The following is a 19,941-nucleotide window of genomic DNA, read 5'->3' as shown; positions in this document are numbered from 1 at the left end:
TCATGGCTTAAAATTGAAATGGGCCTACATGAAACTGGATCTGATGGGTTTTTACCATCTTTAGGTATTACAGCCACCAAAGCTTTCTTCCAGGATGTTGGTGTCTTTTTTCAAACACTGTTAAAACAAAACCTTCCAGATCTTTATCACTTTCTTCCCTACTAGCTTCCAAACTTCCAAAGAAATACCATCTATCACTGGAGACTTTCCTACAAATTGATTATACATCACCATTTTATCTCATCTCTTCCTGTCTTAACTGCTAATTGTTGAATCTCATCTATTTCTAACCTTGGCATACTTAAGTCTTCCATAAACAGTTCCATTTGTGCTGTTTATTGATTTTCATATTTCTCTGCATTATACAAATTTTCATAAAATTTGAAATATCTCCAATAGCTCTATGGTATTTCTGGTTAGTTTTCTTGTTGTTCTTGTTCTTGGCCTCTTCAAAAGCAATCTGGAAGATTGGATGGGTAAAGGTAAATTCGCTCTGGGGTTCCACCTGTGTCTCTCTTGGACGGGGGCAACAGGTGCTGATTAAGGGTAACTTGGCTAGGCTTGTAACGGCCCTAGGGCCATTAGCCTAATAACTTCCTATGATCCTATAGGCTCCTTAAGTTTGGCAATAACCCTTTCTACTTTCTGTTGTCTATTTATTTATTTATATTTGTGTACCGGGAAATTACAACTGGATGCAGGTCCTTTTTCAGCGGATGCCAAGGGAAAAAAGCTCCACAGTTTGTACATGAGTGAATGTAACACAAAGTAGAGATAATGACATACAACATGAGTGGCTGTTGGCATTTATACAGTAATAGACAATAATTGTAAACAGTAAAACAGTTAAAGGGTTGCATAGTTAAAGTAGCCTATCAATATTTAATAATATAAGTTGTAACAAAGTAGACTATCGATTATCAAAACAAGCAAAATCCACTAACATTATCAGACTGAGGGTAGCACAAGTGGCAGTTAGTTCATAGGTTTATACTAGGCTATCTGCCCTAAGGCATTTATACGCCTAGCCCAAATTTTTGTGGCTTACGCCACCCCTTATATGAAAAAATACTGTGCCCATTAGTTTGTTGTGCCTCTGTCCAGCAATGACACAGAGATGATTCCCGGGATAAACCTACGATCTCCCATCCACAGGTCAAGATTTCTCTTGAACAGAGCCAGCGAGGTGCTCTGCCTCACATGGATCGGGATTTTATTCCACAGCATAGGGAGTCTCTGAGTTAATTTAAGAATATTTAGGTTGAGAGTCTGAGTGGAGAAATGAAGAGAGGTGGGGGGGGCTTTAGTCTGGATTTGAGCAAGGACAGAGCCAGTGCATATTTAGATGCGATTTAAGTGCAGTCTTGAAATGACTGCAGGAAGGTAGAGTAGTTAAGGAGGGGGGAAGGTTGTTCCAAAGTTTGGATATGGCACAAGAAAATAGAGCTTCTTCTGGTGAGTTTTTGGCTTTGATAACAAAGAGTTGATTTTTATTGCTTGAGTATAGGGGCCTAGTGGAGTGGTAGGGTTGTAGAAGAGTTTGAAGTGATGGGATTTTGAAGGGATGGTTTACAAGTTTATGAGCGAAGGAGAGTTGATTCAGGTGAAGGAGTTGTGGGAGTTCTAGCCAGTTTAGTTCTTTAAGGGAGATACAATGACGGCTGCGGTAGGAAGCACCAGTGGCAAATTTAGCAGTTTTATTGAAGTAGGCCTCTAGCTTGTGTAGGTCTGTCTGTCTAAGGTTTGTAAGTATAGGAGATGCATAGAGTAGGGTAGAGATTGAAAATTGGCAACGGAGATTCTAGCTGACTTGGTGAGGTATTGGCTGTTTCTATATAATGCACCAAGTTTCTTGTGAACTTTTTTAGTGTGAGAGATTTGTGGGTGTTGAATATAAGCTCGTTGTCAATCTCCATGCCGAGTAGTTTGGTGTGTTGTGATGGAGAGATGGTGGTATTGTCTTTGGCAAAAATGTTGAAGTGGGTGGAGTTTTGGGTAGATCTGGAGGGGAAGATGAGGAGTTTGGTCTTACTAGGGTTGAGTAAAAATGTAAATACTGTGGGAAGAAATAGCCAGGGAATTGTTATGGCTATGCTTGTATAGGCCCTAGGGCTGATAGCCTAGTACAAACCTATGAACTTATGAACCTATGCGTAGGAGCTGAGCGTTGGATAGCCAGCTTTCTACAGATGATGATAATGATTCCTGTGTGATTTGTTGGAGTTCTGTTAGAGTGGGGGCAGAGCAGATGAGGGTAGAGTCATCTGCGTACTGTATGAGATATGCATGTCTGATAGCAGTATGTAGGTTGTTAGCGAAGAGGGAGAATAGTAGGGGGCCAAGGACAGAACCTTGGGGGACATTGAGAGTAAACTGGAAGGCGAAGACATAAGTTATCATCCCAGATAACTGATTGCTGGCAGACGTATAGATAGTTGTGTAACCAGTTGGTGGCTGATTGCGAAAATGAAAGGTTGGAGAGAGTAGAGAGTAGTAGTTAGTGTGATACCATGTCAGGCCTTAGAAAGATCTAGAAATACAGCAGTGGAGAAGAGGCCATTGTTTTGATGATAAAGGATAGTGCTGGTGAAGGAGAGCAAAGCGGTGGTAGTGCTGTGATATGGCCTGAAGCCATGTTGGGTATTGGAGAGGAGATTATTATTTAGAAGTTAGTTGGAGTGTGCTAAGTCATTATGTTAAATGTTTTTATGCTCTGGAGTTATCAAAAAACAATTGCTTAATAGCAATTTTTATAAACTCATACATATCATCCTGATATTTTCTTATTTTTCCTTTAGCACTCTGCAGTTGCACCCTTTCTTGTTCTGTGAGATTCCCCTTATTCTGCAATACTGTAACCTTTGTCAGCCCCTATAAAAAATTCTTATTACTTCTTAACCATATCTCTTTTTCTTCTATTTTTACCCTATTTTTAAACTCCATTTTCATGTTATTTCACTCACTAGCTATACCTTCTGAAGACATTTCTATTTTCCCTAATAACTCTCAAATAATTTCCCCTACCACTTATTTAAATTCCTCTCTTTTAAAGAGGTAGGTGGGGAAGCACCAGTACCTCATTTTTACTTCATTACCCTGCATGTTATCTTAGTTTGTATTGGTGCATGATCTGAAATAGTTACTGGATCTATGCTGAAGCTTTCAATTAAATGCACATGTTCCTTTGACATACAATTTCTGTCTAGTCTAGCCCAGTAATTGTACCTTGGGGAATAAAATGTAAATTCTTGCAGAGTTCCTACTACTGAGTTCATGTCTTCCATACTACATAGTTTCATAAATTTCTTCAGAAATCAATCCTCTTTTGTTATATTTTTCTCTCTGTGGCCCCCTAGATACATTCTCACTGTTGAAAATCAAGTTCTAGTCCCTATCTATAAGTAATATTCCCTGCTGAAATCTAATTATTTCTCTCAAAATTAAGCTCCATAATAGCAATTTTTGGTGGAATATAAATACATGCCACTGTAATTCTCTTCCCTTGCCACTAGCCCCTTACTGCCACACATCTACCATTATTATCCTTTTTCTTCTTCTATTACTATTTGAGATCCTCTAGCAATTAGTATAAGTACTCCACTTTTCCTCTGTTTTTGATATTCTGCTGAATATCCATCCTGAAGTAATTTCTTAATCAAATTCATATGCTCATTTCTTTTCAAATGTATCTCTTGTAGCACTGCAATGTGTGCCGTGCATTTCTTTATATAATTCAATACTCTTACCATTTTGTCTATACCTGTGAAGCCATTAACATTCCAAAATAATATGGATAGTTTATCCATTATGACAAGAAGCTATTATTCCCACCTATTATATATGACAGCTTTTTTAAATGTCTGTTTTTAGCTTTTGTGTTACATGTACCCAGTAACATTTGACAGGTTTATCCTTTATATTGTTGCTTCTTGTCATGTCCATTCGAACCCATGTCACACTTTACAAAACTTTTTGTTTTAATGAAAACCCTCAAAAAACACATACCCAGAACAACCCCATAAACTGTTAACTTAAAACAAACAAACAAGGCTATGTACATCTTCCAATAATGAAGTTTAGTGCTCCTGATACAACTGTTCCAAATTGACAGCTGTACCCACAGGCATTACCTAAAATGTTTCCATGCTAATCCGCATGTTAAAGCCTGTGCTCTTACTTACTCTAATTGTTGTCTGTTCTTGTCTTATATTTATTCCCTTCTCAGATGTGCAAAACAGCTTGTATGCTTTCAGAAAACATTAACTTTTAACTTTAAGAAAACGTGCATCAGTTATCTTTAAATAAATAAAGCTCAATTTTACACTGTCCTAGTACATGCAGTGAGGTACCTGGAAAGCAGCTATCTCTTACTAATTTCAAATAATTTTAAACTTATTTTTTACTGAACTGCTTGCCTTTGTACCTTTTAATTTTATGTTTAGAAATCAAAATATAAACCAACTATATTAGAAGCAGTGACTATAGTAACAGAGATAAAACAAATGGAATTGAGATCTTTAGAAAAGGGAAGGAGCAAAATACATAGGAAAAATAGCAACTGTGGGAACAATACATACAGGGGAGGAATATAAGACTTAAATGACTTATGTAATGTTTGACTGGAAATTATTGTGTAGATTATAAGTGATGTATAATGTTTGCAACTAGGATTGTGTCAGTATGTGATGTAAAATGCTTGCAACTAGGATTGCGTCGGTATGGTTCACTTTCATTTATATAAATGTATGATTGCTTATGTTGTAAGTGATGGTTTAATAATGATCTTTCTTGTTTAAAACTAGGGACAGAAATTGAATAAATTATGTAATATTGCTTAGGTTATATGATGCATAGCAATATATGTGGAGAATAATGTTTGTTAATGTTAATTTAATAGAGCTTGATTACTTTCCTATAAATGTAAATTTGCCTATGTCACAAGTGATAATTCAGTACAGGTTTAAACAAATACCCAATTTTGAGAATTTCTTGCCTGTGGTAGAAGATGGTTTTGACAAAGAAATTACTCTAAGGTCTGACCTGGGATTTGCAAAAATACATTTGTGGGTCTGGTGAACCTTGACAAAGAAATTACTCTAAGTTTTGACCTGGGATTTGCAAAAATACATTTGTGGGTCTGGTGAACCTTATAAATTTTATCAGATTTTCTGTGGCTGGTGGCTGACTGTCAAGCAAACTGTTGACTGTCTGGAAGGGATCCTGTAAGACTGGCAAAATAAAGGTTATAGCTGCAGGATGAGAAACATTCACCTCTAGCAAACCATATTATCTCTGCTGGGATTCTAGTATTTCTTTTTGCTCCTACTAAAATATACTTTTCTTGGGAGACCCAACTGAAAAAAAGCAGTCTGAAGAATGGTCCTTTCCTGGGAAACAAGCTCCTCAGCATGGTCCCAAAAAGGAATAACATCTGTTTCCTCCTTTGATGCCAGCAAGAGTGATTCCTCATTGTCGGAAACAGACAGCCAACTAGCCCTGGAGGACATGCCTGCCTCTCGGTCATTAGCAGCTTCCTAAGGAACAGTAACATAGAGACCAGGAGAGACTACTGGGTGATCTAAGAACTACCATAAGGACACTGCGGCACCACCCACCAAGGATTAAGGCAATCAGGAAGCTGAAGTCAAGACCAAAGCCACCCATACAAGTTTTCTCTTCTTATGAATTGCAGAGGGGCTATCTGAGGTACTTATATGCCCAATCTGTGAGAAAGTGAGACTTGCTGGTTATTTCACAGCAAGAATGTTCTGAGCTTTTGGCACCTGTACCACTTATCTTTACACAGCTTCCTCAAGCCCTACAGTGGCACTGGCACATGGAAAGCCTAAAGCTTAGGAGCCTGGCCAGAGGTCTGTTCCTTGGTAGGAGATGTTCCATGTCGCTTAGGTTACTGCAACAGTGATCTAATGATGAATATGTACGATACTTTACAGGTTATCCAACATACGTTGCCAATACAATATTGCTTAGTTGTAAAAGTGCACTACTGATTTCTTTGTATTTAATTTTGCATCGCAGTGGCACTACTCCAAGTAGTAACCTTAAGATTCATAAGTTTCCTTTCTATTTTCATTCCTAACAAGAAAGGCTTTGCCTTTCTTCATAGTCAGATCTTGAGTAATGTAAAATGAAATTGTTTGCTCTGTATTCTCATTGCTATGTTCATCAGCATGAATGTCTCATCACTAGGTACTAACTTCCATTTCACTCTTTCAACACTTGCTTTCTTAAAATGCGTTTTCATATATCTACAGGTTCTTCTAATGTGTGCAAAAATTCCATCAAAGGTATTGTATGTTCCCTAATAAAATTTGTGCCTAGCAACAGCACGCTGTACTCCAAGGCACTAGTAATATGCTTACACACTTGCTGTTTTACTTAATCTTGGGTACACACATTTTCCATTTCTGGTCTTGCACACCCTTACATTTCAGTGCAGTTTATCTCATGTTGTAAGTCTTGTAGAGTTCTGTTTGCTGTTTCCTCTACTTAAATAATATTTAAAATTGTTTCAGATGTCAAATTTGCATCGCGCAAGTGCCTACTTTGTATGCAATAGTCATTATTCCAGGGTCTATATCAGTTCATCGAAACATCTGAAGTTCGAACACCATATGTTTGAACTTCAAACCACAAACTGCAAAAACACTGAAGTCTTAAAACAGCGATTTTTTTCCCCTGGGAAAAAAATCGCTGTTCGAAGAAACACACATGCAACACAAACACACCAAAACAACATCAATCCACACACATACACTCAAAATCCTACATCTAACCCTACACTAAACTGTACATACACTACTACCTATCTACTTACCTTAACCCAAACCCTAACCCTAAGGTCCGTCACTATCGCACACTCACCTGACCCGTGCCCTAACCCTAACTCACCTATCCTGCCCTAACCCTAAAGTCTTTCACTATCGTATACCCACCTCACCTGCGCCCTAACCTTAACTTGCCTAACCTGCACCCTAACCCTAACATGCACACAATCGCACACTTACCTGATCCCAACCTGTAACTTCCCACCACAGTCCTGATACTCGCGAAGCCACAGAAATGGCCCACCAAATTCTTTCCCTGGGAAAGAATTAGGTGGGCCACTGCTTCGCGATTACCAGTGTTCAAATTTTACAGTTCGACATCTGGTATTCGATATTCAGTCGTTTCGACATACTGATATAAACCCATTATTCCAGAGTCCTGTTTCTCAGAATTTACTGCAATGCCTCTCCTTAATTATATTCCTGGACTAATTTTGCCGATCCAGTCACACGTTTAGTTTAAGATCTGGTAAACCTTCTTGCCAAAACTCAAACTGGTACTTCTGTGCAATCTCACTTTGTTTAAGGTTTAGGGTTTAAATGATTTTAACAAGATTATTAGTTTCCCTCAGGTTTTAAATTAGTGTTCAGGATTTGGGAAGTTTCTCAAATTGTAGGTCATAGATTTACTCATACTTGCATGAAAGACTCTCTTCTTGTCTACATTCTCAGTCTCACTGTGGCAAAAACTGTTTTGAGTGTTTCAGAACATTCCTCTCATGAGTGGACTTTTATATCAGATACAGCCAAAGCGCATATGGTCCCATTGACTTGTATTCCTTTGTCCTTCAAAGTTTACTGCAAGTGCAGGAATTCTTGCTATCTTTAGAAACCTCATCACCAAAAATAATTGGGCTAGACAGAAAGTCAAACACTGTTAAAAGGTCAAACTAGACTCCATATCAGCAACTACAGCAACATGGGCATATTTGCTACCAGAACAGTTTTAGTAAACAAGAGCTAGATTTGATTGATCTAACTTGGCTCTAAAAACAAATACATCGCAGCTCAGCTTTTAGTCTGTAACAAATGCACAGTTCAGTAATTTGCGCAAGATGTTACAATTAATTATAAAATCCCACAGAAAAAGCAACTGCCAGTCTAGCTTAATATAGTGGGACCAGAAATTATAAATTATTAAGTAGTTTTGTAGCAACACCTACCTGTAGACATTCTTCAAAAACATATGGACCTCAACCCCCCTGAAAAGTGTAGATATTTTAGATTTCATAAAATGAAGCAAATAAAACAAGGGACTATTTTGGAAACATGGCTGAGTTGACTATATTAGCTGAAAACTGTCAGTTTCTGAAGGATTTGTATATATTCTAACAGATGGATTCTGTATATCATGGGTTGTGAAAGTGGATAAAAAGTTAGTCCCTGAGGAAGGCTCAGCACTTGAATAAGAACTAAATCCAGCAGTATTAAAGAAAATAATAACAGAAGACAAAGAATAGCTAAAACAACATACATTTCAATGTATACTTAATGAACCGCCTTATCAACTATCCTAAGAAAACGGTACTGCAGATTGTCAGTCTAATCTGATCAAATGTATGTTGGATTAACCAAACAAACAGACAGTGTAGAAAATGCCATAAGAAAGGCAATATTGTAAGAATGCACAACAAGAAAACTAAGGTAAAGAAAGTAAATGTGAGATGTACAGTACAGGCTTGCTAACAGGCACACATTACAGCAGGTGTATACAGCAGACACGGGTAGTGGTCAAACAACATGGAAACAAGCACAGGAAATAGACCTATGTGTATAGATTTATATACAGTGACTCAAATAGATAAATTATTTGGCTTACACCAGACAAGACAGGAGTGAAGTTTTAGATGGAAATAGCCATATGAGCTCCTTTATCAGTAGTTTCCATGAACAAATATGAAAGACTGTTTTCCTGCATACGGCTGGAAGAATCACTTGCATTACTAGAAACATATATGGTTGAAAAAGTGTTTTCAAGAGGCCAAATAAACACTCCTGTAACTTACAATGGCAAAGCACAGAGGTTAATATTATATGGATACAATAAAAAGAGCCATCATAGTTTAGAAAGGAAAGGATAAGGACATCTGAATTAAAATGCTATGGCATCTAAAACACTAATTAACTGTCCACAAATGAAAAGTTAGTATGACTGTTATCAAGTTCTAACCAAATATTCAGCAAATAAATGGGAATTCTTAAATATATAAAGGCAAACCTTGGCCAGATTTCTCCTAAATCTGGGGGATCCCTTATGTTTTTAAGCTCAATGTACAGATGGAGTTGGAAAAAAATGAGAAATACCATGAAGTGTAAAATGAAGTAATTGGGCAACTCCACTTGCGTCAGCACTTAAGAGAGGCAAACTAATGGCCGTTTATCTATCCTGGGACTTTAAAGTCACTTTTAAACCAATATTAAGGATTGTACAGTGCCTCCTGCCAAGACCCTAAGATATTTTTGCACCCCTAAAGGGGGGACAGGTGTATAGAAACAGAGATAGAATAAGAATATATACGCAAAGACATAAAATAAACTTCAAAATATTTCTTCTTTAGTACATATGGGACCGTGTATTTAACTAATTTTCAAAGAAGAGTCTATGCCTGCCATTTTGCAGCAGGCTATGCACCAGACACTACAACCAGTTTTTACTTAGGAACAGAATATTAATACCACATATCTATTTCCTAGTCTCTCAGAAGCATTACACACACACACACACACACACACACACACACACACACACTGTGTCCATTACACAAAGTCAGGATGGATCTGGATGAAGAACTGTGATAACACTTCCAAATAAATGAAAATAATCATTATACTGTTTAAAGTGCTTACCCACCATGATCCAACCTCAGTCATAAGTTTGGCAGGTAGAACTTCACTATGCCGAACTTGTTCAGTTATACAGACTTCCAACCAGAACCCATTTTTTGTAGCTAGTAGATCATTTAGTAAAGGTAAACAAAACTATGCCTTACAGACAAAGATCTTAGCTTGATCTGGACTTTTAACGAAATTCCACTAGCAGCCGAACAGAAAAAAGTTTATTCTTATTACAAATCTGCACTCACTGAAGGGAATTTCTGTCCAGGAAATGTATGATGAATGCACACTGGCTGCAAAACCGATCCTTAATTTTTTATTCTATAGAAATGCTCTAATGGCAAGCAATACAAAGAAACAAAACAACAACGCAGAGACAGACTGACATGGATTCCATATTAAAAACCTGAAAAAGTACTGATATGGGAAGTTATTCAGCACTGTTTCAAATACATGGTTTAGTAGCAAAAGATGGGCTTAAAGGTTGAGACAAGATCTGCAAGAAATGCATAATAAAAAATGTCAACAGACTGCAGCTCATAGATAGCAATTATTCAATCAAACATTTTATGCTTAATGCTCACCATCTTTCCACAAATGTACAGACTAGATGAAAAATATGAGTTAATGCTTAAAAAGATTGTAGAAATTATAAGTCCTGATGGTAAGCTCTTACAACATAAGGCTGATAATTGTTTGCTTAGGCCATGCATGCAGCCCCCAATTCTACACCAGCATTTTTTTATCCAAAATCTGTATGCCAGACTAGATTTCCTGAAGACAGATGTGTGTAGATAACAAAATGATGTTTACTTTCAGTAGAAATAATAGGCTATTTTACAGCTTTATAGCTGGTCATCAGGTTTTGGCCAGAGACCATAGAAGAGATGTTGTAGTAAGTCAAAGTATTACAAGGATGGTCCTCCTGATACACATTGCGAATGCTGACCAAGGTACCTAGAGAAGACGTGCACACCTGTTAAGACCTGCTAACAAACCAGATGCCTTCAAACCAATGGCCAGACAGCTCAGATTTGAAAAGACACCAGATGAACAAAGGGACAGTACAGAAGTCATTTATTTTATTTTATTTTATATTTGTTTAACTGGAAAGTTTGATTAGGTCAAAAGTACAAATTTTTAGAGGAAATCCGGGGAGAAAATCTCCACATATATATTTACTTAACAAGAATGTTGTACAACATGCAATAACATTTTAAAGATAACATAAGATATGTATATACATATTTACACAAAAATGTTTTACACAGAAATATTGAAACAGTTAGGAAGCTACAGTAAACAACATTTTTGACAGATTAGGCATGGAGGTAATGGAGGAGACTTGACTGAAAGAACAGATAGAATAATGGTTTAACTCGGGGGGGGGGAGTGTACATTAGGAAGAGGGGTGTGGAATATGGTATTTAGCCAAGAGTGGAGCAAAAACATAGCCAGGAATTGGATAAATGCTCTTTAGGATGGGCTTTGAAAATGTAGAGGTCAACTATAGATTGGATGGGTAGAGGTAAGGAATTCTATTTTTGGCAGCTTAGCGAGAGTAAAGATTATGGCCAGTAGATTAGGAGGGTTTATGTCTGATGAAAAATGGGCATACCTCTGTCTACCCCAAGACTAGTTGGCAAGTGGTACACATATACATGGCATATCAACATTGTTCATAACAGAAGCATAAATACAGTATAGGCATCACTGTGCTTCTGACATACAGCAAGACTAACAGGTGTCTTGTATGAAGGGATGAGCAGAAAATGGGGGTACTGAATGAAAGTCAAACTGACACTATATTGTCAACAATCTTTTTAAAGAACATGGCTGAGAAAAAAACAAATGTTGACCAACATGTCTTAAAACATACTTGTACTCAAGCATAGGACAAAAATGAAACCTGCCTTTTTATGAGGTATGTCTTGATAAATTATGATCTTCATTTAAGGCAACATGTCAGCTGGGAAAAGTTGGCAAATAATGGTCAGCAATGGACTCTCCAAAACTAAGAAAGAGTGTAGTTATGAATAGTCAAAACTGTTCTTACCACAGCCAGAGAGCCTGAAGCAGCTACAGCAGGTACAGGAGTGCCATCCCTTCCACATATCATCCCTGGCTACTGATATGGTCACATGGAATTTTACTGCATACTTAATGGGCAAACTAATCTACTTTTGTTCATAGAACCAGGCATTAGAGGATGGACAGTGAGTACAAAGGTGCTAGGACAATATGCCATGGGCATACTCTACAGTACTGTACCATAACTGATGATAGTGCAACTGCATCCTCACACACTTGCTGTGCAATTGTCATGCATTACATGTCTACCCTTTTTCACCAACAATGCCTACCCAGGATGCTAAAACAGTATTGTTGATCGTCAAAAAAGATGATGTTGCAGAAAGGTCAACAATGATAAATATTGTAGTCAAGGAGTAAGCAGTATGTACCCAAGACACCCACGAGTGTGCACTGAGCTTTACCCACTGAAGCAGAGATAGAAAAGTAAAGTTCCAAGGAGGTGTATCAGGAAAGAAGTGTATTGTATTGTATCCATATAATATTATTACCAACTCCTATGCACATTCATACAGAAACATCAGGTTACATTTCCTTCTGTTCAGATCTAGTGACTTCTCAGCATCTTCTATTCTTTGTTTTATGGTCCTGTGAGATACTGTGCTGCCACCTCACAATGCACTCTGTCAGTAGTTCCTATGGACCATCTTTCTATTCAAGATCCTCAGTGTGAACTGGGTGCACCTCCCGCCCACTGCACACTGATGGATATCTCAGTGCCCTATCCAGCTTTTTGTCCATAGTCCTAGATACACTTCTTTCCTGATACACCTCCCTGGAACTTTACTTTTCTATCTCTGCTTCAGTGGGTAAAGCTCGGTGCACACTTGTGGGTGTCTTGGGTACATACTGCTTACTCCTTGACTACAATATTTATCATTGTTGACCTTTCTGCAACATCATCTATTCTGACGATCAACAATACTGTTTTAGCATCCTGGGTAGTTATTGGGAGCACACAGACTACATAGACATATCGATGGTGCCACTAATCTTGTGTATATGCGTGTGTGTTTGTGGATGTAGGGGTGTGTGTTTGTGTGTGTGTGTGTGTGTGTGTGTGTGTGTGTGTGTGTGTGTGTGTGTGTGTGTGTGTGTGTGTGTGTGTGTGTGTGTGTCTGTCCCATGGTGCCCTAGCTGAAATATATTTGCTTCACTACGAAAGTTATTTCTGCTTCAGATCTGCAAAGCTAAGTACATATGATTTCCAATCATGACATCATTTATTGTGAACTGTATTGTTTATGCTGGTGTGAAGTAATGTGCAGCACAGATGTGTCTTTGTGACAGATGTTTCTGCCAGTTCTCTGCTCTGCTGCTCATGTTATATGATGATAAATAGTATGCATAATCATGTTTGTCATCCCACTTCCATCAATTGCATGTTTGTCACTTTTTTGCTTCAACCACGGTGTGATGTACAATGACTGCTATGTCTGCCACACAGTTATCATGGGTTTTACAAGGAAAAAGTCTACTAAGTAAAGCTCAGGCAGCAGACATCAGCACTTTGACATTTGCATGTTTCTGTATACATCTGGCATGCACCCCAAAACTACATTTGATTTTGGCATTATTCACACTGATGTGGTTTCTTCAAGCCATGCTGACTGACTGTGAGCAAAATGTTTCTCGATCATAATTTATATGGTGACAATAAAAATGTGTTCTGGCTAACACTGCATGCCTTTAAGACATGTACAGCATATGTTAGGTCTACATCACGGCAGCTTCTAATGCATGGTGTTGCTCATAGATATGCTACACTTTAAGATGAGATGGCACTCTGTGGTCATTACATGTGAGTCGTGTTCTGAGTATATCAGCATAGAGTTTGTTGCCATTTGCTTCTACTAACCTATCTAAAATGAGGAGGTGATTTGTAAGCCTTTTTTTTGCAATGCACCTGTTTGGTGTTCCCATTCATTCCCTATCACCAGTGAAAAAGACGGTCATGGTGTGGCTATCATTCAGGCTGCCATGACATGGAATACTAAGCAGATATGCTTGACTTCACTCCAGAGGTTACAGCTGACACATGCATAGTTGCAGTGCTGTTGCCTTGCATGCTAATACTGCTGTACACTGTGTGGTGTGGGAAAGTGCCTGTATGTCTCTCTTCATCTCTAATATTATACAGTCATACTCGTGTCTGTCTGCTTGTTTGAGCCAGAAAGGCAAACAGCTGCATCACCAGAAGGTGTGGCTGGAAGTAGTGGCCTTCATGCATCAGTATGTGAAGGTTGCAAAGAAGAGGCTTTCCAGACACTGTTGACAGAGGTAGTCAATCTTAATCACAATCCCAGTGGAGCAGGGACCGAGCTAGTGAGTTATCTAGATAGCAGTAAGATGTGGGGTCATCTGTCTAGGAGATGATGGGTAGGATCACACCCTGCTTTGAGCTCTTGGAGAGTTCTAAAGGCTTACATACAGTGGTATCTGTTTGCAATATACAGATGGGTCAAGGAGTTATAGCTTATAGCACATGTGCCAGCATATAACCATGAATTTTGTATAGTTCCTGATCTCTTCATGGTCTATATTAGTAACGTCAGTATAGTTTCTGTTAGAAAAATATGTATTAGTAATATGTAAGCATTCGAGGTTTAAAAGGGTTAATACATTTATTCTGTTCACACTGCATGAATCTGCACAGCTATTAGAAACTTAACAAGAAGCATTCTATTTTCTGCTAATGTCTGCAAATAACAAGAAGTATCTCATTTCTACTAATGTCATGAGACTTAACAGAGTTATTGATTTTCTGCTTATGCCATGAGAAAGTACACAGCTGTTAGAAGCTTTGATAAGGAGCACAATGGATGCTTGAAAGTATAAACCGTAGTCAGCATTACTTGTACCTAAGCTAGAAATGTACCTTGAATCTAGGCAAAATGTAACACATACATTAGAACTGCACAATTGAAGAATTGAAAGTTTGTGGTGGGCTAAAATAAGCCCCAAGGCCAGGTTGCTTTTCTCAAATGTTTTGTAAATCAGCAGTTATTCTCAACTAGTCAGCAATTAGTCTAGTAACATTTTCTGTAGAACAATACAGAAAGCTGTGTCTAACTACGTCAGCAATAGAAGTAACATTTCTGTGTAACATTGAAAGAACTGTATAAAAATGCCATACTAATTATTAATGTCCAGACAAACCATTCTGCCAGCATGCTTTGTCTCCTTGCTGCAAGTTAATAAAGGGTGCCTTACTTGAACCTTACATGAATTGGTCTTTGAAGTTTCTTCCTTTGACAAATTGGTCCTTTGGACCGGAACCCTCTCTTCACCTCGGATCAGACGGGCCAGGTGGTTGAAACCATATGGGGAAGAAACCAAATCGGTTCTTCTTATTTGAAAAGCCCTCCAACTGAATTGTTGTTCAAAAGAGGCCAGCCACTTTCTGATCTGCGACTGAAGGACAGGTCTCCGCGAATCAGGTGATCAATCATGTAGGCTCAGGTAAGGTGAATCTACTTTTTCCTGTTTTCTGTTTTAGACCAGGGACCAGATTTGTATTGTTTTTGTCAAGACTGTATTTTTGCTTACAAGTCAGGGACAGAAAAGATTACTGTCTTGTCATAGATCAGGAGAAACAGAATAAGTAGGCAGTCATTCTGAAGAGACTATAACAAAATCCGTGGTACCACGTTAAAAAAAAGAGAGGTTACATAACGATCAAAAGGGTAGAACAAAATGGGTAATAATTGCACAAAAAGACCCCAAAATCCGCCATTAACAGAAGACGCAAAATACATGCAGTCGCAGCGCGCCAACAATATTAAATATTATTCAAAATGGGTTAATAAATATGAATTTGACGGAAAATTAGAAAAATCCTCGCTTATCAAACTTGTCAAACAGCTCAAAACCGATTCCAAAGGTCGGGTAAAAAAGCAACGTAAATTAGGAATTCCTCAGGCACACAGGTGGATTGAGGAAGTAAATCATAGGAAACAAAAGAATAAAAATTTAAAAACAATGTTTTTAGATAAGGAAGACAATAACTTAGTAATAGCATCAGCCCCTCCACCTCCCTTACCAGAATATGAAGCAAGTGAACAGGTTAGTCCACCCCCACGATATCCTGTGGCCACTGAAGAAAGAGGCATTATGAAAATAAAACCGTATATTAGAGATCCCATCGGGACCAGATCTCGAACAAGGGCAGGTAACTCAAATGAAGGCATCGAATTATATCAAATGGTTAAGAATTCACGATCTATGAGTGAAGAAGAAATATGCCCACTAATAGAAGTACCCAACCCTCAGGCAAGTCAAGATAATCAGGACCCAACTATTTTAGTTTATAGACCTTGGACTCTGGAGGATATCCGGAAAGCCACTGAGGGAATTCCCCATCCAAAAGTTAATTTTAGAAAATTCTCAGAAGATTTACAAGGAATGAGGATGAGTTATAACCTACACGGAGAAGAGGTAGAAAAAGTAGTTAGACAAATTGTGGGGTCAGATTGGCACATGATTAGTGGCAACTGAAATCCCCGTGATGCTACACAAAGACCCCTCCCACATAGCAGTGCAGAATTAGACAACAGAGTAAAAGGTCTTACAGACCACATCTCTGAAAAATGGATGCCTAGGGCAGACTGGACTTGCATTAATCAATGCATCCAACAAGAAGGTGAAACTATTGACTGGTATTATGCCAGACTATTAGAATGTTTTAACAACCACTGTGGAATGCAGGTTCCCGAAGATCAAACACAAGATTCCCCATATGAACAGCAGTTAAAGAATGCATTTTTAAAGGGCAGTATTGCACCTATAAGCAGTTTTATTACAAAACACATGGTAGACCATCGTACAAGCAGGTTACAGTCATTACTTGAATATGCTAGGCATGTCAAAAGGCATTTTAATAGCAAAAAGAAAAAGAAAGCTCAAGTATTTTCTGTAGAAGATGGAGCAGAAGTTTATGCAGTACAGTCCGGGGAAAAGGGCAAGAAAAATGCACAGGGAAACAAACAATCTAATCAATGATCAGAGGACTTTGAAGGGTGAAAGAAAAGGGGCGAATGTTTTAAATGTGGTAAAAAGGGACACTTGGCAAAGGATTGCAGGAAAAACAAGAAGGCTACAACGGAAGACAAGGAGGGTGAGGACTGACTATATGGTAGTCAGGAATCACTAGAAGGGGATAGCGAAGAAAGGATAAATGAGAATGTGATAGAGAGAGCAGAGGATGTGACAGAAGAGATAGAGGAAGTGCAAGAAGTTAGTGACAATGAAGAAAATGAAATATTAGACCCAGCTTTATTGAGCTTGGAGCTCTATTTAGCAGGCAGGAAACCAGAAGGTACACTCTTGGTAGAAGGGAGGGAAGTCAAATTTTTGTGTGACTCAGGGGCATCATGAACCCTGATACATCCCTCCAAACTGCCAGAAAACACGGAGTCACCTGATTACATACTGGAAAAAGCAAATAATGGACAGCTGTATCAGGAGTCCCTCTCCCGTAATATTGCAATAAATGATCCAGTTTCAAGATTGACTCAGAAAAGCAAAATTGTTGTTTCTGCAAAATGCCCAGTAAACCTCTTGGGCAGAGACCTCATGCAACTATTCGGTATAGCAGTAGTCCCAACCATGCAGGGTATGGAAGCACAGTGACAAATTGATACCTTTGCAGTGCAATCAGAGGGTGAAATGTTTTATTGGTATAGCCAGAACTTGGTTATGACTGGTCCAGGGACTGTGACCGAAGAATTAATGAATGTAGCCATCAGCAAGTTCCCCTCCCTTGACATTCATATTCAACACCTGTTGCACTGTACCCTGTATTATTGTAACACACCAGGACCTGATAAGGAATATGAGCAAGAATTGTTTAAAAATCATGCAAACAGATTGATATTACGTAACCTGTAATGGGACACAGAAGAGAACAATGTAGCCAGCTGTTCATTGCCCCAGGAGTTCTTTGCACTCTATAAATCTAATCGATTACCACATGTTAGCTTAACCAAGAACAAAAATATAGAATGGGCGGACCTAGGAGAAAAAGTCATGACATGGGAGAAACAGACAGAATTAGAACTATCAGAACAGGGAATACAAATACAGAAGTTGAACTGGATAATTCAGACCCACCCAGCCGTACACTTGCAGTCTAGCAAGGACAGCTGATTAGCACTCCTATTAAAGGAGGAAGAGAATGCCTTACAGAATATACCAGAAACTCTCTGGTCAACAGGAAAATCAGATGTAGGACTTATTCGTACAGCTGGACCAGTAACTATCACGTCAAAGTCAGCATTTAGACCACAGAAAAGACAGTATCCCTTAAGAAAAGATGCAGAGGCAGGGATAAAGCCTATTGTAGCAGCCTTACTTAAAGGAGGGATACTAGTAGAATCTCCTGATTCACCATGTAACACACCCTTATTTCCAGTTAAAAAAGCAAATGGAGAATGGCATATGGTACAAGATTTACAAGCTGTAAATGACGCAGTAATACCAAGGGCACCTACGGCGCCAGACACACACACCCTGTTGAATGACTTAAAACCTCAACAGGAGTATTTTTCTGTGGTAGACATCAGCAATGCATTCTTTTCGATACCGATACACCCTGACAGCCAGTATTGCTTTGCATTCACATTTCAGGGGAAAAGGTATACATATACGCGACTACCACAGGGGTATTGTGAAAGTCCAACAATATTCTCACAAGAAATGGCAAGCAACTTAGCGGGATTCACCCCACCAAGAGGCAGTCAGATTTTACTTTATGTTGACGACATCTTGCTGGCAGCCCCCACCCAGCAAGATTGTAGAGAAGATACCATAGCGCTATTACGATTCTTAGCCGCTGAAGGACATAAGGTAAATAAAAATAAACTGCAGCTTTGGAAAAAACAAGTCAATTACCTGGGATATGTAATATCCAAAGAAGGCAGAACATTAGATAAGGACAGAAAAGTAGCAATTTTGTTAAGCACCAAAACCCACTACCAAGAAGGAAATTATGTCCTTCCTGGGTACAACTAATTTTTGCCGGAGCTGGATTCCAAACTATGCTTTGGAATCTGCACCTCTGACTGACCTTATATATGAGAAGCCTATGGCAGCACAAGATTTTTTACAATGGACACCAGAAGCAGAATCTGCTTTCTGCAAACTGAAGCAGTTAATAGCATCCTCATTAGTTCTAGGATTACCAAACTATCATAAACTTTTTTCCAAACTGTAGATTGTAAGCAAGGTTATATGACATCAATGTTAACACAGCAGCATGGGGATAAGCAATGCCCCATTGCTTACTATTCATCACAACTAGACCCAGTGGCACGGTCCCTACCTCACTGTGTACAAGCAGTAGTTGCAGCTGCAATGGCAGTACAGGCTTCGGCCTCAGCAGTCTTATTCCACCCTCTCACTTTGAGAGCGCCTCATGCAGTCGCGATTATTTTACTACAAGAAAAGGTTGCATATCTTTCCCCTGCTAGGCATCTTTCCTGTATGACTATATTGTTGAGCCAACCTCACATGACAATTGAGCGATGCATGACTTTGAACCCTTCTACTCTGCTCCCAACCCCTGCAGATGGCACACCACATCGCTGCCTGCAGATAATTGAGCAAAAGACACTACCTAGAAAAGATCTCACGGATGTCCCCTTGGATGATGCCGAGGTGACATACTACTTGGATGGTTCGTGCAAAAGGGGTCCTGCAGGACAGATCTTAGTAGGATATGCAGTAGTTTCTGACACTGAGATTATAGAAGCAAAACCTTTACCACACAACTTATCTGCACAGGCAGCAAATTAACAAAGGGTAAATGTGCAAACATTTTTACTGACAGCCAGTACTCTTTTTCTACTGTACATGTTTTTGCGCAACAGTGGAAAAACCGAGGAATGATAACATCTACTGGCAAACCTATAAATCATGCAAAGTTTATTTTAGATCTTTTAGAATCTATTCAGTTACCTCAGAAAGTAGCCATTTGTAAATGCACAGCTCACACCAAGCAACAAGACAGGATTTCAAAAGGTAATGCGAAATCTGCAAAACAAGCAGCCACAGAAGTATTTCTTTTAAATGAGGAACTACAACCCTCTGAGATTTTAGACTTAGAAATGTTAAAAACAATGCAGACACTCACTACGCAAGCTGAAAAACAAAGATGGGTAAAACGAGG

At 38.7% G+C, this 19,941-nt stretch overlaps 1 protein-coding gene across 1 annotated transcript in view; it reads right to left on the bottom strand.

The window, feature by feature from the left end:
* Nucleotides 1-19,941, bottom strand: part of LOC122798020 (ethanolaminephosphotransferase 1-like) — a 1,115,305-nt gene that overhangs the window by 238,955 nt on the left and 856,409 nt on the right. The window lies entirely within an intron of this gene.

This window comes from Protopterus annectens, chromosome 3.part1, assembly GCF_019279795.1.
Source record: "Protopterus annectens isolate FY-2018-M chromosome 3.part1, PAN1.0, whole genome shotgun sequence".
NCBI lineage: Eukaryota > Metazoa > Chordata > Ceratodontiformes > Protopteridae > Protopterus > Protopterus annectens.
This window is presented reverse-complemented; position numbering and strand designations above follow the sequence as displayed.